The sequence below is a fragment of the Adiantum capillus-veneris genome, chromosome 9 (genome assembly GCF_014529385.1).
Source record: "Adiantum capillus-veneris isolate H3 chromosome 9, ASM1452938v2, whole genome shotgun sequence".
NCBI classification, from domain to species: Eukaryota; Viridiplantae; Streptophyta; class Polypodiopsida; order Polypodiales; family Pteridaceae; genus Adiantum; species Adiantum capillus-veneris.
Window position 1 is genome coordinate 150,525,101 of NC_140939.1, and position 24,966 is coordinate 150,550,066.

Consider the following 24,966-nt stretch of genomic DNA (forward strand, 5'->3'; position numbering starts at 1 on the left):
TACTTATCCGATTCATTAAAACCCAATCACATGACCTAACCAATCTTGACTTAACCAGTCCATCAAAACTTATTGATATGACTTAACCAGTCATGACTTATCCAATCCGTCAAAACTCAATCATATGACTTAACCAGTCATGATTATCCAATCACATGACTTAACTAGTCATGGCTCATTCAATCTACACAAAAACTCACTTACATGACTTAACCAGTCAAACAATTTCTTTGTAGAAAATAACTCAATCTTTTAATTGTAAGGTCTACAAAAGATCTCTCCAAGAGCAAACATAATAGAGGTTGTAACCATAACTATGATACACATCACAATCGCATATTGTAATATCTCTGTGAGTCTCATAATAGGATAGAAGACCATACACATGAAGAAGCTTGAAGTAGCCAACTAAATCTTTTTAACCTAAGCTCTGATACCAACTGTAAGGTCCCCATCTCAAAAGATCAGGGCGACATGGAAGATAGCCTTCTCTATCCTCTAAATCCATTGACGACACCCTACTCCGATAATGGGAAGCAAGGATACGAGCAACGAAAGAGAAGAAGACTTCCACCTAATATGTTCGTAGTTGCAAGACCCTACGCCACAAGCCAGGTCGATGAGGTTAGAGGTTCTATAGACTCTAGATCCTACATTATAAGAGAAGAAATTCTCTTTCACATATTAAGGATTCAAAAACAACGCCTTTTTCTCCGCGTTTAAGACGCACGGCCGCCATCCTTAAATCCAAAATATGACATGGGATAAATCTCCAACTAACAAAGACAAAGTGAAAAGTACTCGACTAATTGAGTCCACCCATCCTTGACTGGCAACATGAGCCAGTCCCCACTTTCCACCCCACACGCACACTTTTTTCCACACTGTTTTACATATACAAACAGTGTTCCTTAATTAATTCCAAACACAGGTTCTTTCATACAGCCCTTCAAAAAATACCAAAACAATTCAAACAACGCTAATGAAGGCAACCCTATTATTCAACAAAAACAACTTTTCCAATTTCTCATGGTTTTACGGCTACCCGCGGACTTTCTCTGTCTAACCAACAGAGCCTTTGCAAAGGATTTATTCGCTAACCGCGAATTGCGCAACCTTCCCATCTTGCTAACCGCGAGGCATCCCGCTATCCGCGAGGCATCTTGCTAACCGCCAGGCATCCCGCTACCCGCGAGGCATCCCGCTAATCGCGAGGCATCTCGCTAACCGCGAGGAACAAAAGAGAGCCGATAACCTCAACTTTAATCTCCACTATCCGCGGAATCATCTCGCTATCCGCGAGAACAAAATATATTCTTTCAATAATTCATCTCATTAATGATTCATCAAACATGATCAACCAATTCTTCATATCAATCAGAAACCGCTTATCAACAATAACAATTGATTAAACAATAACAATCCAACAAACAGTAACAATTTATCAAACAGTCCTTTCACTAGTCTATGAAAACATGTGTGTTTCATGTGATAGAATCACGTTTTTCGGACAGTTTAAGGGGTTCTCTATGCTTAGCTTCCCAAGTCAACATGAATAGCAATGCATAATTATAAATTTGTCTTACCGGATTTGGAGCACGTGCGGCTAACTCCTGTGCTAGTGGTTGGACGGCTTCGACTTCTTCTTCGATTGATGCTTTCGCATGAGCTACGTTTGGAGTTGACACCTTTCTTCCCACCTTCCTTGGTGGTGCAACGGCATGGGCGTCCTTGGAACTTCGCGTTACACACTTCGGAGCCATAGCTTCGGAATGGAGAAAGAAAAGCGCGTTGATAGAGAGAGAGAGAGAGAGAGAGAGAGAGAGAGAGAGAGAGAGAGAGAGAGAGAGAGAGAGAGAGAGAGAGAGAGAGAGTGTTCACAAATCGGGTGACGGCCCGTCGACGATTGGAGATGGAGATGGATTGAAGATGAGAGGTTAAGGGAGAGAGGCTTTCTCCGGCGCGTCGTTGCAAGAGAGCTTTCGCTTCTGTAGATGTGTGTGTTAAAAGTGAGAGGAGAAGGGTCCTTTATATAGGCCCTAGGGGGGTGCTAAGAATACTGAGAGGTTTCAAGAATAGGAGAAGAAAAAATCTCGCGCGTCATCGCGGCTCTATAAATATTTATTTATTTATTTATTTTTCTTTTCTTTTCTTTTTAAGGTACGCGAATCCTATGCGCGATTCTAAAAAGCTCTATACTTACACGTTCCCATTCTATTTTGAAAGAGAGAAAGAAAGAAGTATCATAATTTTGAGTCACCTTTCTTTCTTTCCTAAAAATACTATTTCTAAACTTTTTCTTCATACATAGATTAGGTTCCCACATAAACCTATCGTTCCACATAAAGAAAGATCATAAATAAATGGATTCTGAACCCGATTTTCAATCCGATTGCTCTGATAAACTCATGATGACTCATAAAATTTAGAATTTTGATTATTTTGCAAAATAACTGAAATGACTTATATGGATAAATGTTGGGTACATTACATTTGATCATCTTTAGTTTTTCTATTTCTAATTTCCACCATTCACATTTACTATATTGACCATATAGTATGGAGCCACATCATATCCGTATTTGTCACAAACTTTGTTGTGGGACCATCCAAAATAGCACACACACCTAGGGTTGTGAGGATATGAGTCCATTCCAATGGCTCTAGATCTTCCTTAGGATCCATTGATTTGAAATATCTATGTTCAACACAGTCGAACCAAGTGGCGGCATCCTCCTCGAGAGTTAACCCACATTTTGCAAACTGTGTGAAAATTCTAGTACTTCCTCAGCCTTAATGACATGCACAAATGTTGCCACGTGATCCCTTGGATCCCTATTTCCAGAATATTTCTTGTTAACCCATTTTTGGACTTGCAAAGATTTGATCCTCTGGTGATCCATCATTCTACTCCTCTATGAACGCTTTCTAGCCTAGATATGGTACATGTTCCTCCCCTAGGGGTGCTCCTAATCCATAGTTCTTGACTGGTCTAGCAAGCGTTTGTTCCTCTGCTCGGGTCCTTCCTTCTCGTTCTCATTCTCAACGTGGTGCTTGAGTCCTCATTGGATTTAGCATTCTCATTCTACTCTCATCTTGGTATTGTTGATGGAGTGGTGGTTTTGGTGGTGCTTCTAGCCCTGACACGGTTTGATATCCATCCCCTTTCGTGTTCAGATCTGGTGGTGCTTCTAGCCCTGACACGGTTTGAATCTTTGCTATTCTCTCCACTCTCTTGTCATGAATGTAGCAGGCTCCAAAAAGATTGAGTTTAGGAGGTATTTCTCAGGTCTGCATAACCATCTTCCCTTTTGCTACATTGTCTCCATATTGATTGTTATTTTTTGGGTCTTTGACAATGAGATAGTGGTTTCCCTCCTCATCGCAAACCCCAACACCATCATTAGTTACCATGATTACCACTAATCCTCCCGCTGGTAGTTCTTCAATACAAATGCATTAACGTCCTCAAACATTAGCATACATCAGGGCCCCATGGTAATTGGTTCCCTTAAGAAAAATTGATGTGTATTTTGGCATGTTTAAGGGTTATTGAGAAGTGCTACCCCCCATGGCGCCTTGCTGCTGGAAACCTCCAAGTTGTTGGTTAGCCATCCACTGATATGATCCTTTGGAAGAGGTGTAAGTATCACTACCCTCTTCGTGATTGGTGTTAAGGAATCTACCCTCTCTTCGTTTACACTCTCTTCTGTCGGCACTAAGCTAGCTTGATCTCCTGCCACTCTTTGTTCTCTTTGAATACACCTTCTAGATCTCAAAATTATTAAGTTCTTTACACAAACAACTATCAACCCAAACCTCTTATCTTAGAAGTCTGCTTGCGGTTGTTCCTTTGTCTTGGTTTGCTTTCAAACTGGTAGATAACTTTGCAATTTCAATTGATTACCAACTTACAAGGTCCTCGGTTCTGGCTATCTGTACAAAAAATTGACTCTGCAATTCTTTGTCAACAAATCAGTATCCTCACTTATTACTGTATATAAAAACAAGACCCTTTTATGAGTTCTAAGCCCTAATCTGATAAGACAAATGGAATGCTACGATAACATGAAAGGCTTTTGGAGAAACAAATTCTCAACATGAGCCCTAAAACTGGTCTATAGACATCATACGTGTATGATGTCTAGCTTCTCATAATTGACTTTAACTCAAACCATGCACTCTCCTTGATGTTCTTAGTCCAAATCTAGGCTTACTTTGAAGTTCTAACCCCTGTAGGTAGGTCAATCTCTCTTATCTAGTTCTTGTTCTTGCCAGCTTCACTAGAGGTCTAACTAAGCCAAAAAGGATCCAATTTGGGTGAAACTTGGTCCTTAGGCTTTCTTTGAGGTGTTTAACACCCTGGTAAGCTCTATTGTCAGATCTAGTCACTAAATATGCCCCTGAGACATCATACGCGTATAATGTCTATCTTGTCAAAATGGAGTGAATTTCACTCTAGAGGTTCTCCCCCACACATGAAACTCACTCCCACTTGCAAAATGTAATTTTCACACCTATTATGCTAGATATAGTCAAATCTAGCATTCACCTCGCTCAAATCCATCTCTTGATCTCTATAAGCCTTAAAATTCTTCAAATTCAATGGGACTTGGCCTATTTATTCCTTATAGGCTCATAATGCCAATGGTTCACAAAAATGTGTCTTTTAACCCAAATTTTGGCCTCTTAGACATCATATGCGTATGATATCTAAGTGGTCAAAATGAATTTTTGTTTCTTTCCTAGGTGCCCCTTGATGTGTACAGCATGCACAAGTGCTCACTTCAAAATTTGGATACCAAAATTGCATCTTATCACCACTTTTTACCAAGAAACTTCTCGAAAAGAGTAAAACTTTCTCAATACTCAGTTTAGATGTCCAAATGAGATGAAACTTGGTGTATGTGCTTTATACAATATACTAGGGGTATCAAGTCAAAAGTCCAGTTTGATTGCCAGATCTATCCTTGAGACATCATACGCGTATGATGTTTGCTAATGATTTTTTGTCCAGAACTCATGCACAAGTATCCCCAAGTCTTTAGCGCTGCTTCCCAAGCACTTTTACCAATTTTCCATGCAAAAATATGCACAAAATCACAAGTTTTCTTTTCTTTTTTTTTTTCACACAACTTTTGTCTTTTGTGGACCAAATGTTGGTCAAAACTTTAATCTCAAGGTGTACTTAGGGTAAAACACCACTTTAGAACACTCTGGTGTAGTCTGTTTTGAAAAGTTGGTCTCCTACTAGGTTCTAGTACATCATACGCTGCCGGAGTGCACGCGTCCTCGGTTCCAGGGACGCGTCCAGCTTCTGGCTGTATAGACAAAGAAGTAGCCGGGGTGCAAACCAAGGGAAACAAGTGCAAGTAGGATTGATTTGGTGTTAAAATGAAGATATAGTGACACTTAGAGAGCAATTGCGGAAAAATATATCAACTCAAAGCTGAATTAATGGCTAAAAATAAACTGGGAGACAAGATAATGACACTTAATTGACGCTGGAAATCAATAGATGCTTCCATTAACTTGATATCTGAAACTTCTGATACAAATCGATTGCATACGCTGTCATCAATATGCTTGTTGATTTGAAAACCCCTAATCAAGAAACCCCAACCTGATGGAGGCAATCTATAATTGCCCATCAAATTCCACCATGTATCTTCCTTACTTATCAGTTTCCAAAATTCTCCCTTCCGCTCACCGCTCGGTCAAGTTTTGTCTACTCTCTATCTTGCAGACGACATCCTTTGGAACACCCTTCTTGGTCGGTCTCAATTCCTCTTGTCTTGCTTTACGGTAGAAAAATAATTGTTTCCTTTTCTTAGTGAACCAATGCTAATTATGAGAGATTCATATCCCTCCTTGCTTGTCGTGATTTGTCGAGGGAGATCGAGATACCTTGAATTCTACCTTGTATTGCCTAACCTCCACGGGAATGACCGCCTTGAGCTCTCAGATCTCGGCCAAGAAATATCGCTCTCTTGATTTTGCGTGCTTTACCCCTGGGCTCCAAGCTTGAGAGTGGGAAAGCTTCTGATGCCCTTCCTCTTCGTTGAGAGCTCTAGAGAGAGAGAGAGAGAGAGAGAGAGAGAGAGAGAGAGAGAGAGATTCCTTTTCTTGCCTTGCAAGATCAAGAGAGCCTCGTTGTCCCCCAAGAGCAAGCTCCTCTTTCCTTCTCTTGCCCTCCTCCTTGCCTTCCTTTCCTTCTCCCCTTCTTCACTTCACTTCCCTTCCTCCTTTGCGCCTCCTCTGAAAGAGAGAGAGAGAGAGAGAGAGAGAGAGAGAGAGAGAAAGAAAGAGAGAGATTGGCCCCATGCTTTTCCCCCTTTTCTCCTCACAACTGCCCCCTATATTTCCCTCAAGCCCCCTTCTTGCTCACCGAGGTCGACCCCGAGAGATCCTCCCCCTCCTTCCTCTTCTTCCTCCCTTTTCTTGCTTTTTTCCAAGCTTCACAACACCCCCCCGGTTGCCCTCCAAAAATCCCTAAAATTAGCCCCCTCTACGGCGATCACGATGTTGTGACTGACGTGGTGTGGTATCGGACATGTTGATGTGGCTTGTCATCTTAGACCTGCACCAAAACTAGCTATGAATGGTGTCAAACAGGGTGCCCTAGCAAGCTCATCACTTGTCGCTCCACGGCTGCTCTCATCCAAGCATCACATAGCCCATCGCGAGCCCATCTTTCCCCTTCAGCACTGACACTCACTGTCCACCATGCTTTCTCCTTATTTCCCCCCTTTTTCTACCCCTTGGGTGGTCACACCCCTTTAATTTCTTTGGGAGGCCCTAAGGCCCCTTGCCTTGGGTGGCCTTTGGCCTTTTGGGCAGCCATTTGGCCCTTTGATTCTTAAAGGCACCAAATTTGGCATGCACATCGATCAAGGCATTGCCTCGCACGACATTCAAAACACAAGCTCGTCAAGAACTAAATGTGCTTTCGTAAAGGCTCCACATTTGACATGAACAATGCATTGCCTCTCACGGCTTTCGTCATGCACAATGACAAAGCATTGCCTCACACCACATTTATTTGCAGCAACCCTTGACTGAAAAATATCATCGTGAATTTTGTTGCCCATTTCAAATTCTCGGATAGTGCCACTTGCCTTCATGATGCAAGTATAAGTGATTGCATTTGGGGAAAGGCCTTCTCTTTGCATTCAGTTAAAGACACCCAAGGTTCTTTGCCACAACCCTATCCAACAATGGCAAGTCACTACATTATGCACATACCTCGTCCACTATAGCACCGATCACAAGACCACCAGCATATCCAGCAATCAGTGCACTGCAACGGATGACATTCCAGACAAGATTCTTCTTGAGCACTTATTTCCTTCTAAGTGCACCATATTTGACTACCTGGTTGAAGCATGAAAATTTTTAGATGGCACACTGATCGAGACGACCAAACTGGTACGGAATTGGCCCCCGGTCAAACTTCAATCGGCAATATCTTGGCAACCAGGGCCCCAAATTGCGATCTGAAAAGACCAACATGCTCCACATGACGAGCACTTTAGACTCATGCATTCATTTCAACTTTGACCCTTCATTAGTAACCACCCAATCCGGCTCAGGTCTGCAAACCATCTCGACTTGAGATTGTCATAACTTCTTTACCGTAGCTCTAATTGACGAGCCATAAAGGTGGGCATGGAGAGCACGTCAAACACTACACCTTTAGCTTGTAAACCCACTTTTTGGTAGCATCACTGCAGCTCGGCTTGTAAGCACCAATCTTCCTTTCTAGGCACCGAACCCACATTTTGAATACATTTCAGTCCTCTTGCTGACATAACAGCTACTAACATTTGGCAAAACCTCAAAAATGTAAATAGCTTTGCATCTTTCACCTTGTTTTGGCAAAGCGGCACAACATCCACCCACCCCCTCTGAACCTGCACATCCTCCGGTATGTGCCAACCATTATTCGAAACTGCAAGCAAAAACCTGTAAACGCATAAGTACTTCCCCACTATGAGCATGCTTTGAAAAAATTTGCAACATGTGGCCTTATTTGAATATTCCCTCCTCCAAGATCATAAGGAAAACACAAGAATTTCTTAGCAATAGAGCATAAGCATGAATCAACCCGTAAACCATCATGATCCCGACCTGGATCATATGGTATATAAGTGAATCACCACAAATCATGCACATATCCATCTCAACCCGGATCAAATGGCATATCAATCAATTGCCTCGGACCATACCTATAATTGTTTCCTCCTGGATCAAAAGCTAGCTCAATATCCCCTACATCATAGGGTAGCAAAAAATCCCATACAATAGCAGGTATCACTAGATACTACCATATCCTTTATGCAACTGGCTCATCCAATTGTTGATCAACAATCACGGGTAGGAGGATTGGTAATTCATCTTCACCCCCTTCAGCATTGGAATTCCAATCATGCATATATGGATACATCAAGTCTCTGGAAAAATCTTCTTCATCGGACTCTTGAGATGCATTAGAAAACATTCCCCTAGTTTGTATATGCCCAAATCCAAATAGAGAATCATCCAAAAACTGCATAAGGTCATCATCAATCACATCTAGATAAATGTTCTTATGCATGAAACCAAATTTCTCAGTACCCTTTGCATCCGTAATTGAGAAGCCTTCCAAAGCTTCATCCAATAAGCACATAAGCTCTAGGTCTACATCTTCAAAAGATTCTTCCACCTTGCATATCTCAGGCTGCAAACTAGGCATCTCCACATATGATATGCATACTAGCCACATCTATTGTAGACTTCTCATCAAGTTTCTCACCCTCATCCAAATATCTTTGAACTTTTGTAGCACAAAGCTCAGCATGCATTTGAGAATTGCATCTACGTCCTTGTCCATATCATCGGCACAATGTAGCCAGTCATATGAAAGACCAAGAGATTTCACTTCTCTATGCATCCCCTCTGAATAAGCATCACTAGGTTCATGATCATTATGCCATATTGACAGCTCTGCATCACAAAATCTTGATAAATAAGAAGTCTGCACCCCCTCTAAATCATCACCATGCGGATCTTCGAGCACATACCTTGCTCATCCAAGCCCTTAAAATCTGGTGTATACAAACCTTATAAATCTGATATACACAAGTCCTGTAGGATGATCATGTACATCCACACCTTGTCAACCCTCATGTGTGTACAGACAGACTTCGGGTGCTAAGATCCAAAGTCGAAAGGGAAACAGCCCAGATCGTACGCTAAGGTCCTTACGCAATCACTTAGTGGAAAAAGAAGTGATCAAGCGATGACAACCAGGGGGTGGGCTTGGAAGCAGCCATCTTTCAAAGAAATCGTAATAGCTCACTTGTCTAGCTTCATGGCACTGAAAATGTCTCGAGGCTCAAGTGACTCACCGAAGCGACGAGACCTTGAAAGAAGCTTTTTCAAGTGTCAGTAGCGGAACGTTCTGTCAATCAAGGAAAGTTGTTGGTGACAACACTTGGAGGTACCAGAAGTGAGAATGCTAACATGAGTAACGAGAAATCATGTGAAAAACATGATCGCCTGCCAGTTCCAGGGTTTCTGCGTTCAGTCAATCTACGCAGAGTGAATCGGTCCCTAAGGAACCCCGAAAGGGCAACGTCCGATGGGTACACGAAAGCGACAAAGTTGCTTTAACTACTGAACCATGCGTGTTTGTTAAACTCGTGAATTGGATGATTGGGCAGGGGGCTACAAAGTCACTCCGGCTTTATGCAGGGTTGAAACTCCCGGGAAAAAACTTCGTGGAATTGGGAGGGCGATTCAACATTTAAAATGCAAAACCAACCGTACCCCAAACTGACACGGGTGAACAAGTAGAATATACTAAGCGCTTGAGAGAACCATGTTGAAGGAACTCGGCAAAATGGCCCCGTAACTTCGGAAGAAGGGGTGCTCTCCTATTGAAGGATTGGGAAAGCGGCACATATTGGGGGTAGCGACTGTTTATTAAAAACACAGGACTCCGCTAAGTGGTAACACGATGTATAGAGTCTGACACCTGCCCGGTGCCGGAAGGTAAAAAGGAGAAGTGTTATAAGCTTTGAATGGAAGCCCCGATAAACGGCGGCAGTAACTCTAACTGTCCTAAGGTAGAGAAATTCCCCGACAAAGGGGTGGTTTGACAGAGATGTTCGACAACATAATCGGGCAATATGCTAGGACATCCACCCGAATTTCAATATCCAATACTCATACAGAACAGGATAAAATCAAAAAAATCTGGCTGTCGACAGCGCGAAGCGCTTTCAACCAACCTACGGCCTATCCACGGCTGAATGGAAAATGTAGTTGGTGGCGCGGACCATCAGCAGGATAGCAAGTTGGAAATACATCGTCTTTCGAGCCCGCGGCTGACCATTTTCGTAGCCTCGCGCCATGCGCCCGCGAACGTAGTTCCAAGATCTAAACTCGATCCCCAACGACCACACGCCAGACATCCTTCGAGATGATGATATAGTCCGAACTTATAGGCGACTATAAGGCCATAGTCAAGGATGGCATGGAATTGAATACCCTCCATTGCCATTTGATTAACTTTATTGTGTCGCATAAGTAGCGACCTGCATGAATGGTGTACACAGTAAGTTACGCCAGCCTTCTAAGTGATTATTAGGTTTTAGGCCACATTACATGCGGGAACACTTTAAAGATCTAAGTGCACTTGTCTTCAAGGACTTAGATATGACACAATGGACAATCCGCAGGATTGGGGAATGGAAAAGCATGCACTTGCTCCAGAACATCCAGACTGGATAGCAGAGGTCCAATCCCCAGAGACTTTACATGAAGCGCCCAGGCTTACCGCTATGGCTTATTCTATTGGAACTGAGAAAAAAGGCTTGGGTAAAGAGAAAGCCCAAGCTAAACCGAAAAGTTTAGCAAGACTTACAGGTAACGACTGCCCTGCTGTCTCCAACATGGACTCAGTGAAATTGAATTCTCCGTGAAGATGCGGAGTACTAACGGCTAGACGGTAAGACCCCGTGCACCTTTACTATACTTTTGCAGTGACATCCTTGATTTAATGTGTAGGATAGATGGGAGGTGATGGCAATGTCGCCACCAATCTTGAAATACCACTCTCTCGTCGTTGGATGCCTAACCGCCGCTGCTGTCAGAAGCGGGATATTGCAAGGTGGGTAGTTTATCTGGGGCGGATGCCTCCCAAAGAGTAACGGAGGTGTGCGAAGGTAGGCTCGAGCTCATATTATAACAACTTATGAGCGTAATGGTAGAAGCCTGCCTGACTGTAAGACTTACTAGTCGGACAGAGACGAAGGTCGGCCATAGTGATCCGGGAGTCCCGTGTGGAAGGGCTCTCGCTCAACGGATCAAAGGTACGTCGGGGATAACAGGCTGATGACTCCCAAGAGCTCCTATCGACGGAGTCGTTTGGCACCTCCATGTCGACTCATCACATCCTGGGGTTGAATAAGGTCCCAAGGGTTCGGTTGTTCACCGATGAAAGTGGTACGTGAGTTGGGTTTAGAACGTCGTGGGACAGTTCGGTTCCTATCTACCGTTGGTTTTAGAGAACTGCGAGAAGCTTGCCCTAGTACGAGAGGACTGGGTTAGGTCAACCTATGGTGTTCCGATTGTTGTGCCAGTAACAGCGCTAGGTAGCTAAGTTGGTAGGGAAGAACCGCTGAAAGCATCTAAGCGGGAAATCCTTCTCTAGACAAGTTCTTCTACCGGGTGAAAGAACATCACTTTAATAGGAGAGAGGTAAAAGCGCCGCAAGGACAATGGGCTTCCTCATACTAATCTCTTTTCAAGATTCCACTAACGATGTTGTATGGATAACCCAGGTGGGGCAAGGGATGGCACAAAAGCACGTACGACACACACCTTAGCATGAGCACGTATAGCCGGGTAAAAAAACGATCTAAAGAGATGGGTAGCTAAAGTAGTAACGAGTTGAAATCCTATACGGGTCGTAGTTATCAGGTATTTTGCTTGCGTAAGTCAGGAATGATATAATACGGAACGTGACGTATAGGATACGATATAGGCTTTGTTTTAAAGTGTTGTTATTAAACTAGATGAGAAGCCACGCTGTAAAATAACTCCTTTTCGCCATGCATAGACCAAGCCGACGATTAAGACAAATAGAAAAACAATTACTTCAACGAAAGCTAAAATAAGCCCAATTCCCGCTATAGCCCTAGAAAAATACGGTTTCGACTTTCGTGAAGAATTAAGAAAAGATGTAAACTCTTCGATCCTTGAGATACTCTTCGACAAGAAAACTTTTTCGTTTCTAAAACAGCAAGCAAACTGACCCTTATGAATGTCAACGCTTGAGCAAAGGGTTTGGGCAGTCGAAATGTCTAGCCCATCAAAGGAATATGTACTCACATAGGGAAGGGACCCTGATATGTAGGCTTCCTATGTCTCGGGTGCTTTAGAGGGCCCGGCGTATATGCTAGTGTGGCAAGCCACCATGTCTACCTTGCTCATGGAGAGTTCCTCTAAGAGGATTAAATGGTCAATTGCCGCCCTTAGAACCCCCTCAAGGTCGTGCCTTAGATTGGCTATGGTAGCAACCCCCCGCCTGTTCTTCGGCTACAGCCTAAAGTGGGTAACCCACCGATTCTGTATAGGTGGTAGTGAACAGGTGCCGTACTGAGCTCTTTTGGTTAAAGTAGGTGCTTTTCCTTAGCCAGAAGAGCCTACAGAGCATGTAGCATGCATTAACTGCCGCTGTGCACTCGTCGTTGAGTCGCTTGACGAGGCCCCGGCAGGGACTCAAGGTGGCGGTGTGAGCGGGATGAAAACACACACAGCGCCTCTATAACGACCCAACACACACTCTTGGAATGATACACACACACACTATGGGGCACCACTCGGCTTACACAACACACATGGCCGAGACAGGGAACACACCTCTGTAGTGAGAGGAGAGAGACTATCCAGTTGCCCACTCCACACAGACACACACACACACCCAAAAAACTCAGCTCAAAAAATGAGAATTTCTAATGTTTAGATACAATTGAGCTTGGGCCAACACCAATGGGGCAAATAGCTCATACAATATGGGTAAAAGATACCAGATACAATCACAAATTGGAGCAGAAGCTTCGCTCATAGGAGAAACTTACACGGCCAAACAGCAGAAAAAGAGTGAGGAATTTGGCAAAATGGACAGCGCCATCGCGTCCGAAACGGCCCAAAACCCCAGTCTACAATGTCAAAGTGCTCAAATCCGACCTCGGATGAGCAGTTTACGGCCAAAACAGGCTCCGAAAACCCCAAAAACACACCAGCGGCTGTTCCTCCTCTCTTCTCCACGTTTTTTCTGGTCTTCTCTCAGATTTTTCAGTTCCCACACTTAGATTTTTTATTTGGGCACCCTTGGCTTTTTAGATGACCTCAAACGGACCCCGAACATGCCAAAAACTGACCTCGCAGTGCATAGTTGTCACCCTGCTGCATCCATGCGCACACCTGGCACTCATTTCTTTTCAATAATGCGTCTCGCAACCACGTGAAGTGGCCCCAAAAAGTGGTCCTAATGATGACCTTTCTACATAACTCTCACAAGAAAACACCACTTTGTGTCCGTATTCATCCACGTGCAAATATTGACCCCGTTCGGCCTCCTGACGCCACTTGATGCCATCTGACGCACCTGCTTACCTCATGTCGTCGGCCCGCGGATAGCTTCCTCGAGAAGTTTTACGCGCTACCAACTTCTCCATATTGTAGAAAAAACACAGTGGTACTGGTAATAGTGAAAATCGATGCACTATGTACACCCTGTCCTACCTGTACACATGTGGGCCCCACGTAACCACCTGGCTCTGAAAAATGCGCAATTCTTTATTTGATGCACCATGCATGTATATGTACATATGCGCAATCCCTTGCTCCAAAATAATCCTGACATAATTTGCCCATCCCCTAGCCTTGAGCTACTTCATGTGCCTCTCCATTTAGAGCACGTTCAATGTGTCTGATGCTCCATGCTTCGAACTTTTTTAACAAGCTTTTAATTCTGAAGCACATTTCCTTCAATGAGGTGTTCTTGCTCTTCCACACACCCAGCACTTGCTTCACCACTAACAAGGCGTCACCTTTTATGCTCAACCTTCGAACCCCATGCTTCAAACAAATGTGTAATCCGGCTTCCAGAGTAGCATATTCAGCCTCATTGTTACTATGAGCATCCAATTTGAACCCTCTCTTGCATACTAGCTTCCCCTCTGGATCATAAAGTGTTATACCCCCTGAAGCTGCATCATGGCTCTTTCTGTATGAACCATCAAAGAACAACACATGTGCATTGCTGATCTGTGGCACTTCTTCAACTAACTTTCTCACCACCTCTTCCTTAACAATAAGGGGATTCTCCTTGTAGGTCAACAAATCAGCTAGGGTAGCCCTTGTACTATCTTCCACTAGAAAAGAGAACTCAAACTCTTGCAGCTCAATTACCCATTTCTTCACCACATTTGACATGTTAGTACCATTAATTAACTGTGGTAAAAAGGCATAACTCGTCAAGAAAACAAAAGGCCGTGGTAGCAAGTAATGACGAAATCGTCGACAAGCAAATATTACATTGGCCATCACTAGCTCTACTTCCGAGAACTTTCTCTCCGCTACCAACTTCACTCGGCTTGCACAATACACTAGCCTCATATAATGGTTGCCCTTCCCCTTTTGCAATAGCATGGCTCCAATGGCATCATCCCCTACTGAGGGATGTACATTAAAAAAATTCTCCCAATCACGAGCCTGCATGGCTGACAACCCCCCTAACACCTCTTTCACCTCTTGAAACACTTCTTCACACTTGTCATCCCATTGCAATGGATCATGCTTTGCCACTTGTTGTAATGGATAAAGAATCTGACAAGACAATGGAATAAACCTTGCCATGTACTTCACTTTGTGTATAAAGGTTGCCAATTGCTTCGTACTCGTAGGTGATGGAAGAAGAATGATAGACTTAACCTTGTCTGGATCAGCCTCAATGCCATTTTCTGACACCATGTGGCCCAATAACTTCACCCTTGGCTGTGCTAGATGACATTTCTTTGGATTTAGTTGTCCTCCACATTCATCATATCGAGCCAATACCATCTGCAGCTTCTCATGGTGTTCAGCCCTACTGCTATAAACACAGAAGTCATCCATAAAAGCTTTAACACAACTACCAATGAATGGTTCCAACACCCAATTTGCTCTCTCTTGATAGAAGGAAGGTCCATTTGACAACCCAAATGGCAATACTGTGTAGCAATAACAGCCCCATGGCGTAATAAAAGTGGTCTTTGTGCGGTCTTTAAGAGCAATCTTCAATTGAAAATAGCCTGAAAAACCATCACACACACTGTACCTCTCATAACCTGCCACTGAATCCAAGATCTGATCGATGAATGGAAGAGGATATGGGTTCTTCTTAGTGGCTGCATTTAAGGGTTTAAAATCTACACAAATTCTCCACTTCCCATCCTTCTTTGGACTGACTACAACTGGACTCACCCATTCTGTGGTCTCCATAGGGACTATGAACCCTGCCTTCAACAACTTGTCCACCTCTTCTCGCAAGGCTTCCATTTGCTCTTGACCCATCCTTCTTAGCCTTTTTCGCACTAGCTTAGCACCTTCTTTCAGCTCTATATGCATCTCTTCGCCCTTGAACCCTCTGATCTCTTCATATGAAGTAGTGAACAAATCAGGAAAACTAGCCAGCATGTGCAAATATATATCCTTCTCCATAGCTGAGAGGTCTCCACTGATCATTTGTGTCATCAATTCCTGCTTCTTTGACAACTCAACCTTGGTTTGCATCATCCCTTCAATCACTTCATAAGGCCCTTCACTTTCATCTTCAACCTCATTCACAAATGCAACTAAACCAGACTCCTCGATTTCTTTATCCATCAAAAGAAATGCAACATCAGCATCCTCATCACTGCTGGTAGTTCTATCATTGTCCTCATCTGTCACCGTGGAAGAGTCTTCATCACTAGACCCCTCCTCATCTTCATAAAGCTCCTCTAATCGTTTCCTTGTGTTTATATTGTATAGCTTCTTGGCACCTGTCTTTCCATAGAGGCTAATCGTACCATGTCGCCAATCTTGAACAGCTCCCACTGCACGTAACCATGGTCTTCCCAATATAATAGGATATGCTCCCAACCCTGCTGGCATCACATGAAAATCAACCATTGCCTTTGCATCATATGCCTCCACTTCTAAGCTCTTTACAACACCCAAGCATTTTACTTTCTGATGGTTTGCCAATCTGATCTGAAAACTTGACACCCTAGCCACTGTGAAACCCATCTTCTCAACGCATGAGTGTGTTATGACGCATATTTGGGCTCCGCCATCCACATAACCTTGTCCCAAATTTTTCCTTTTATGCCACACATCTACTATTGGACAAATGTCTGGTAGCTCATCCATTGCCAACACCTTTACTGAACCTCTCTCTGGCTCTTTCTCCATTGGGTTAACCATCCTCTTCCACTGTCGCTTTAGCTTAGGCACCATCTCTATAAGCTGCCCAAAAGTAACATCTGCCTTCCTGCTCGTCAGATCCTCCTTCAAGTCATAGCTTAATTGCCCATCCCCTAGTGGAAAATCTGAAACATGAAACTTTCGACGAGCTCTCCTTTTCCTCTTGGCCTTGACATCCTCGCCTTCATGTCTGTTTCCTTTCTTCTTACTAGGACCTGGGGCACTTTTTCCTTCCTTATCCTCTGTGGTCCTCTTCCCAATAGGCATCACTAATGTATCCTCTAGCTTTGATGCCTTCTCCAAGGTGACTACACTTAGCACTTTTGTCTTTCCCTTTTCCTCCTGGGTCAGTCCACTGGTTCCTTCGTCCCCCTTAATTTCGATGCCATAATCATTTGACCTAGTTAGCACCTGTCTTGGCAATGGATACATGTCTCCCCCCATCCTTGGTGGCTTATCACATTGCGGGCTGATGTGACCCAACTCTCCACAATTATAACATGTGGGCATCTGCCTCCAAGACCTACCATTGCTTTGTCCAACACCATTCCTAGGCCTTTCTTCACCTCCTGGCTGATTTGCAAACCTCCCTCGACCTCGATTATTTCCCACTTGACCTAGCATGTTTAGGCTGAGATTCTTCATCAAATCTACCATTTGCCTCATGTCTTGCCTTAGCCCATCATCTTGCACTGATGTAGTGACCACTGCTGGCATAACCTGAGTAGTAACAGGAACCACTGGTTCGTGATGAACCCCTGACATGCGACCTTGTAAAGACTCTATAGGCTGAAATTCAGACCTCATGGGCAAGGACTCCACCCCTAACTGGCTCATTTTCCTCAACTTCCACTCTTTGTTCCTTGATACCTCTAGTGCATCTTCATATATCCTAGGCTTCTTTAGCTCCACTCTCCAATGTATATTCTACCAAAGACCGGCTAAGAACCTGTCCTTCTTCATCATGTCAGGTGGGGGTACCTGTGGTGCTAAGGCCTTGCACATTCGCTCCCATGCCAATGAAAACTTACGTATGTACGCATCTACTGGATCACCTTCCTTTTGCACCAAAGCCTGTACTTCTTGCCACACTTTGTCAGGATCTTCTATCTTCACAAACTCCACTTCCAACCCATGTCGTAGATTGTCCCAACTCAACCTTACAGGTGGATCAGCCACACGCAACTCCTCTTCAAATGCTTTAGACCAAACTCGTGCATCACTCTTCAAACAAATTTGGAGAAGGCGTAACATCTGCGCAGGGTCATGAATCTGGTTGCTAATGCAGGCAACCTCCATCTTTTTCAAAAATTCTTCCACATCTTCATCACTTCTTCCATGAAACTCCGGATAAGAGAAAGCCATGGCTACCCAAGTTTCAATGCTTTGAGAACCTCTTTGAACACACGTGCAAGAACCCAAAACTTTTGACTACCCAATCCCCAGAAACTTCAATGGAGCTCAACTTTAGATAAGGACAAACACATGCACATCAAATGAGTTTTCATAGTTGATCATCGGAATTACAACAGGCAAAGGACATTCCAAGATCTCTCGTAATCTTCTTGGCCCGAACATAAAGACTATGCACTGCTGGAAAAAAATCTTCCTGGACACATGAACATTTATCTGGATTCTTTGAGTTAAATGAAATGGAGTGAATTGAGGGACATTTTGATCATCCATTAAATCCAACCATGAAGCTCCCAAGAAGGCACACCTGACTTAACCTCTGATTTTGCCAAAATTTCAACAGCATAACAGCATAAATGGCTCAAAAGACCAAAAAACCAGCCATCATAACTTGGGAAAATTTCGACAGAGTTTCCCCAGAAGTAGAGCAGTAAGAACCCAAAATATAGACTGTATGTGTAAGCATAGACTGCCAACAATAGAACTCGAGCATCAAGTAGGAATCACTAGTACATAGCCTATGGCGAGGTCACGAAAAGGGTGCTCCAGCTACCTGTATCACCGAAAGGATCTCCACATTTGAGAATCCCCCAGCTCAATAAAAACCTCACGCTATCGACCCTCACACGAAGGCTAATGCAAATCGCGTATAGTCAAGTCTTAGAAATGACTATCTTATAGACCAAGTCTCAGAAATGGTTGGGACTGCCAAATACAACCAAGTATGGCTCCACAAATGCGTACAATGGCAGTTTCCACAAGTAACGTACAATCCAGCAGACAATGCGCTCAAATAGGCGCCAAGTGATGCATACCCACAACAACTGCAAGTGACATCACTGCTAGTATATCATTGTACTCCAGCTACCTGTACCTGTGTGAATCACCTGTACCTGTACCTATCCCTGTAACCTGTAACCTGTAACCTGTAGCCCCGAATCTCGAAGCTTGAAGCTCAAAGCAGAAGGTACTCGAAGAAGATCCTCAGTGGGGGCACCAAAAGAATGTGAGCGGGATGAAAACACACACAGCGCCTCTATAACGACCCGACATGAAGGGGATCAGGGAGCACCACAGACGGAGAGTGAGAGAGAGAGAGAAGGAGAGACACACACGATGTGGGTGGGGAGACTCAAAGAGTGGTAGCCCCCTATACACTTATGCTATGTATAAGGTATACAAGTCAGTGGGCGCCCAGACTCTGGGCGGTCGGGCAAGGCACATGCGCCTATACCCCAACAACCTCCCACTTAAAGGCGAATGTGCCTTTAAGCAAGGGAACCTAGTCAAAAGACTACAAAAGGCGAGAGAAAACCGCTCTCAATCGATGCCCACTGGCTGGCTGTGATCGTGTGCATCCGGCTGTCCTGCTCTCGTGTATGTCCATACACCACCAGACGTACCGCACACGTACTGCAAGTATATACGCAATACCTGCATATCTCCCTCGTGCACTATGCCATCATCAGTCAGCAAACGACTGACAACCCCAACTGCAAATGCTCTCACTGCAGCTGCGATATCTGGTCTCAAGATCAACATCTCATACATGAGACCACCGAATGCCGATGCAATGCTAGCGGGCCCTGCTAGCTCTACAGAGCATGCATCAACATATATATCCCTGGCAATAGGCATCTCTCACTAACAAGGCGTGTCAGCCACATGCATCTCCTGATTGTCCACAAAAGACGCATCAACCTGTCGTTCAACCTCAGAGAAAACCAACTGCTCTAGATGTCTGCTGGAAGACATATCCTGCACAACTATATCCCCATGCTCACTGTCGAGCATAGAAAGGAATGACTGCATAATCGCTGACATCTCAGTCTCCTCTGCAATCATCCACTGCAAACATGACCACTCAATCTGCTGTGACTCACTAGAGCTCTCATGCTCTAAATCCGTATGCATAGACTCTTGCACAACGTCCTCCTGTTGTGACTCACTAGAGCAAGACCGCTCTACCTGTCTATCCTGCATAGAAGTATCTCGCACAACTGACTCTCTGCTTTGCTCAGTCACTAGCAAAGCATGCATGTCTGACTCTGTCACCTCTCTGTGTGACTGCTCAAGTCGTGCCCCAACTGTGTGCACAACGAGCTCACTACTCTGCACTCCATGCAAAGTACCCTGCAACCCATGAGCAAAAGAGACTCGCCTGCTCTCTCGCTCTCTACCTGGTTGCGTGATCACAGAGACAACACCGTCCCTCTCGTGATCCACATGCAATGGGTAACCTGTACCACTCCTGGCACCTCTCGCAATCACTAGCGAACCCAAATGCATCACAAAAGATCGCTCAAGCAACGATACCCGACATCCACTATCCCGTAACTGTCTGACTGAGATCAAATCCCGTCTCAGATCTGGCACATAATGCACATGACGCAGGGTAAATCTCATACCACTGGGCAAGGACAAACATATGTCTCCTGTACCCTCAATGTCATACACAGCACCATCATCCATGTGCACACAACCAGGTCTCCCACTAGAAAACGTGCTAAACCACTCACGATGCGACGTGACATGGAAAGTAGCATCTGAATCTAGTAACCAATGTGAAGACAATGTGCAATCCGATATGCAATCCGTAGACATAAGATCATCTGAAGACAAGCTAGATGTAAATGTGACATCACCGTCACAAGCATACTCAGTAACCACCGTACTGATCTCACTAGCATCTGTCATGCCCAAATCTGCATCACGCATCTGTCGCCTCCGTTGTCTCAAACGCTTGAAACATCGACGCCTAATGTGCCCTCTATGTCCACAATGCCAACATGTCAAGTCTCTATGCCGTGGAGACTTGCGTGTGGGACCAATCTCTCCCATGGACATAGAAGTGGGACTAGACTCCCCTGTAGACATGGATGTCGCGTACATAGCATGTAAACTCTGCCATAAAGCATGAGTTGTAGTCTCCCTCGAGACCTGCCAGTAAACAGACTCAACCAGATGCAAACAAATCGTAGACATGGCTAACTCATCAAGATCCTGCCAATCATCATCACGCATAGAATTGGGCTTCGCCGATAAACCACGCAAGGGTTTATCCTGCCCCAAATCCGTCAATGCAACAAGCATATGTTCCTTCCAAGCAACAAAATCTACACCATCAAACTGTGTCAGACCATAATGCTGGAAGTCAAATAAAAAATCAGCCATAATGCTCGCAAAAGAGCAACCAACAATGAGTAGCAAATGTCAACCAAATCAGCCCTAAACTGGCTCGAATCGCATCAACAAAAGTCTGCAAATATGGCTGCAAATCAGCCCCAAAACAGCCCCAAAATTCAGCTCTTAAACAGCTGCATAAACAAGTCACAAACGTGTCCCAGATCAGCCTACAACTGAGCCATACATGGACACCTGCAAAGAGGAAACAATGGCTGAAAATTTAGCGCCCAAATAAGCCCTCAAATCTGCCTGTAAACTTCTAAATCTGTAGGTGAAACCTGCTAAAAAACCTCAAGCCATTAGTGCTCAAATCCGGCTACCTAGCTCGTAGCCACACAAGCATACATCACAATACTCACTCCTGTGAGTGTGCCAAGATAACTGTATGCCTGTCAAATCCGTGAGCTAATCACCAAGCCCACACTGTGCGGTATCGATGCATACACACACACAAATCTCCCACCTGCAGAGAACACCGCACGCAAATGCTGAGTGCAACCCGCAATCTCTACCTAGATCGCATAAATGATGCGCATAAAACTCCTGGGAAAATTTCGCCAGAGTTTCGTCAGTAAAACGGCCACAAAACCAATAACCAAACTGACTGCATGCTCAAAACCATGAGCAACCAAAGCGCATCAAACCGTACTCCAAATGCATGCACCAAATCCCCACACTTTGCATACATCATTGCAAACACCTGCAAATCTAGTACACAAATATCTGCTCTATCTGTGACTGTCAAAAAACTTGCTCGAGGCATACATTGCCGAGCTCAAAATGCAATCACATTAGTCTCCCTGAGCATCAAACCACATAAGGCATACATTGTATCCTCCCACCTGTGAGGAAACTTGCAGCAAATATCACTCTCACATCTGAGAGCAAGCCATGTGTGAAATCCTCCACACACAATAAACAACTGCTGCTGCAGAAAATTCAGCGTTCAGAATTTTAAAATTCTGATATGGCGAGCGCGTCCAGAGCGTGCCAAAACCCCCAAGGTAGACTCCTGGATCACATGTATCCGAGTCCGAGTGTGCAAAATATGTCGAAAACAGTGACACTGTTTTCGGCCCAAAAACGCAACAAAAACTTGCTGCTGCTGCAGAAATTTCAGAAGGTCAAAATCAGCTCAAATGGACATCACCATTGCGTCCGGAGAGTGCCAAAACCCTGACCTAGACTCCTGGATCATGTAGATCTGACTCTCTATGACGAAGCTACGCAAAAAACTGCGTTTTAGAGCCCGAAAATGGCAAAAACGAGCTGCACACAGTCTTGAACCTGCTCCTGCTCCACTCTGTGTGATGCAATGTCCTCTCAATGAAAGCTCCAACGCAAGAGCTTTGCCACAACAGCATCCAAGCACTCGAATGTCAAGCTCTCCTCCGTCGAGCACTTCTCTAACGAGCTCCACTGAGCTCAAAAGCTCCTCTCACTAAGGAAGTCGCAACCACTTCCTCGACCAAGCTTGACCACACCAAGCTCCTAAGCCCCAAAGACAATGATCCTCAAGCTAAAATCGCTCTCCGTGAAACTCCGCGATCGAACTCCACCGTCGAGAGCGAGCGAGCTATTGCCTCGAAGCTCTCAAAGCCGTCGTGCTCTCCGCGGTCACCATAGCTCTGATACCAATTGAAGGGGATCGGGGAGCACCACAGACGGAGAGTGAGAGAGAGAGAAGGAGAGACACACACGATGTGGGTGGGGAGACTCAAAGAGTGGCAGCCCCCTGTACACTTATGCTATGTATAAGGTATACAAGTCAGTGGGCGCCCAGACTCTGGGCGATCGAGCAAGGCACATGCGCCTATACCCCAACACGACACACATTCTTGGAATGATACACACACACACTATGGGACACCACTCGGCTTACACAACACACCTGGCCGAGACAGGGAACACACCACTGTAGTGAGAGGAGAGAGACTATCCAGTTGCCCACTCCACACACACACACACACACACACACACACATACACACCCCAAAAATTTAGCTCAAAAAAGGAGAATTTCTGATGTTTAGATACAATTGAGCTTGGGCCAACACCAATGGGGCAAATAGCTCATACAATATGGGTAAAAGATACCAGATACAATCACAAATTGGAGCAGAAGCTTCGCTCATAGGAGAAACTTACACAGCCAAACAACAGAAAAAGAGTGAGGAATTTGGCAAAATGGACAGCGCCATCGCATCCGAAACGGCCCAAAACCCCAGTCTACAATGTCAAAGTGCTCAAATCCGACCTCGGATGAGCAGTTTACAGCCAAAACAGGCTCCAAAAACCCCAAAAACACACCTACGGCTGTTACTCCTCTCTTCTCCACGTTTTTTCTGGTCTTCTCTCAGATTTTTCAGTTCCCACACTTAGATTTTTTAGTTGGGCACCCTTGGCCTTTTAAATGACCTCAAACGGACCCCGAACAGGCCAAAAACTGACCTCGCAGTGCATAGTTGTCACCCTGCTACATCCATGCGCACACCTGGCACTCATTTCTTTTGAATAATGCGTCTCGCAACCATGTGAAGTGGCCCCAAAAAGTGGTCCTAATGATGACCTTTCTGCATATCTCTCACAAGAAAACACCACTTTGTGTCCATATTCATCCACGTGCAAATATTGACCCCGTTCGGCCTCCTGACGCCACTCGATGCCATCTGACGCACCTGCTTACCTCATGTCTTCGGCCTGCGGATAGCTTACTCGAGAATTTTAACGCGCTACCAACTCCTCCTTATTGTAGAAAAAACACAGTGGTACTGGTAATAGTGAAAATCAATGCACCCTGTCCTACCTGTACACATGTGGGCCCCACGTAACCACCTGGCTCTGAAAAATGGGCAATTCTTTATTTGATGCACCATGCATGTATATGTACATATGCGCAATCCCTTGCTCCAAAAAACTCCTGACAGCGGTTAGCCGGGTTTTCCCTAGCTTAAGGTGCCTATCATCCTCAAGCAAGCATTCATCAATAGCAGTTTCCAACTTAGCCCTAATCGGCTTGCAAACCTCCGCATAGGTAGGCATATTAGCATAGTCCTCATTATCTTCATACATTCTTGGATCCCATCGTTCTCGGATGACAGCATCTTTAAACTTGCTCCAGCTATGCAAATTGTGCTATTGAAGCTCCTGGACTCTCTCAATAAAATCAAGGATCACAAACCTATTGAATTTTAGAATCTTATTCTCTTTTGGCACCCCATGCATCTCGAGCTCCTCTTCATAGCAATCCAAGTATCCTACTTGATCATAACCATAAAAAATCACTTGTTGATTGTTGCAGCATCTCTTGTTTCCAATTATTTGACGTTTTAGATTTTTTGTTTTTCATTACTGGCTCCAATACCTTAAAAATCATTGTGTTATCCTGCCCTTGAAATCCACCCATTTCACTTTTTGCAGACTGCTAAAATTCTCGATTCTCAGTTTTCAAATTGGTATCCAAATTTTCATTTATATTCTGTACTTGACTTGCATACTACTGCTGCAAAATAACAATCATTCACCCCATAATCTGTTGCATCTCTTTCTCTTGGCTTGTTGACATGGCTGGTTTCGTCTACCCCGATCAGATTTGCATCGAATTCACCAAATTTTTGGAGTGCGCGCTTCTCCAAGGTCAATCGAGGAAGCGTCGCGCTTCTGGCTGTAGACGGAAAAGCAGCTGGGGTACAAACCAAGGGAAACAAGTGCAGTTAGGATTGATTTGGTGTTAAAAGGAAGATATAGTGACACTTAGAGAGCAATTGCGGAAGAATATCTCAAATCAAATTTGAATTAATGGCTAAAAATAAACTGAGACAAGATAATGACACTTAATTGACACTTGAAATCAACAGATGCTCCCATT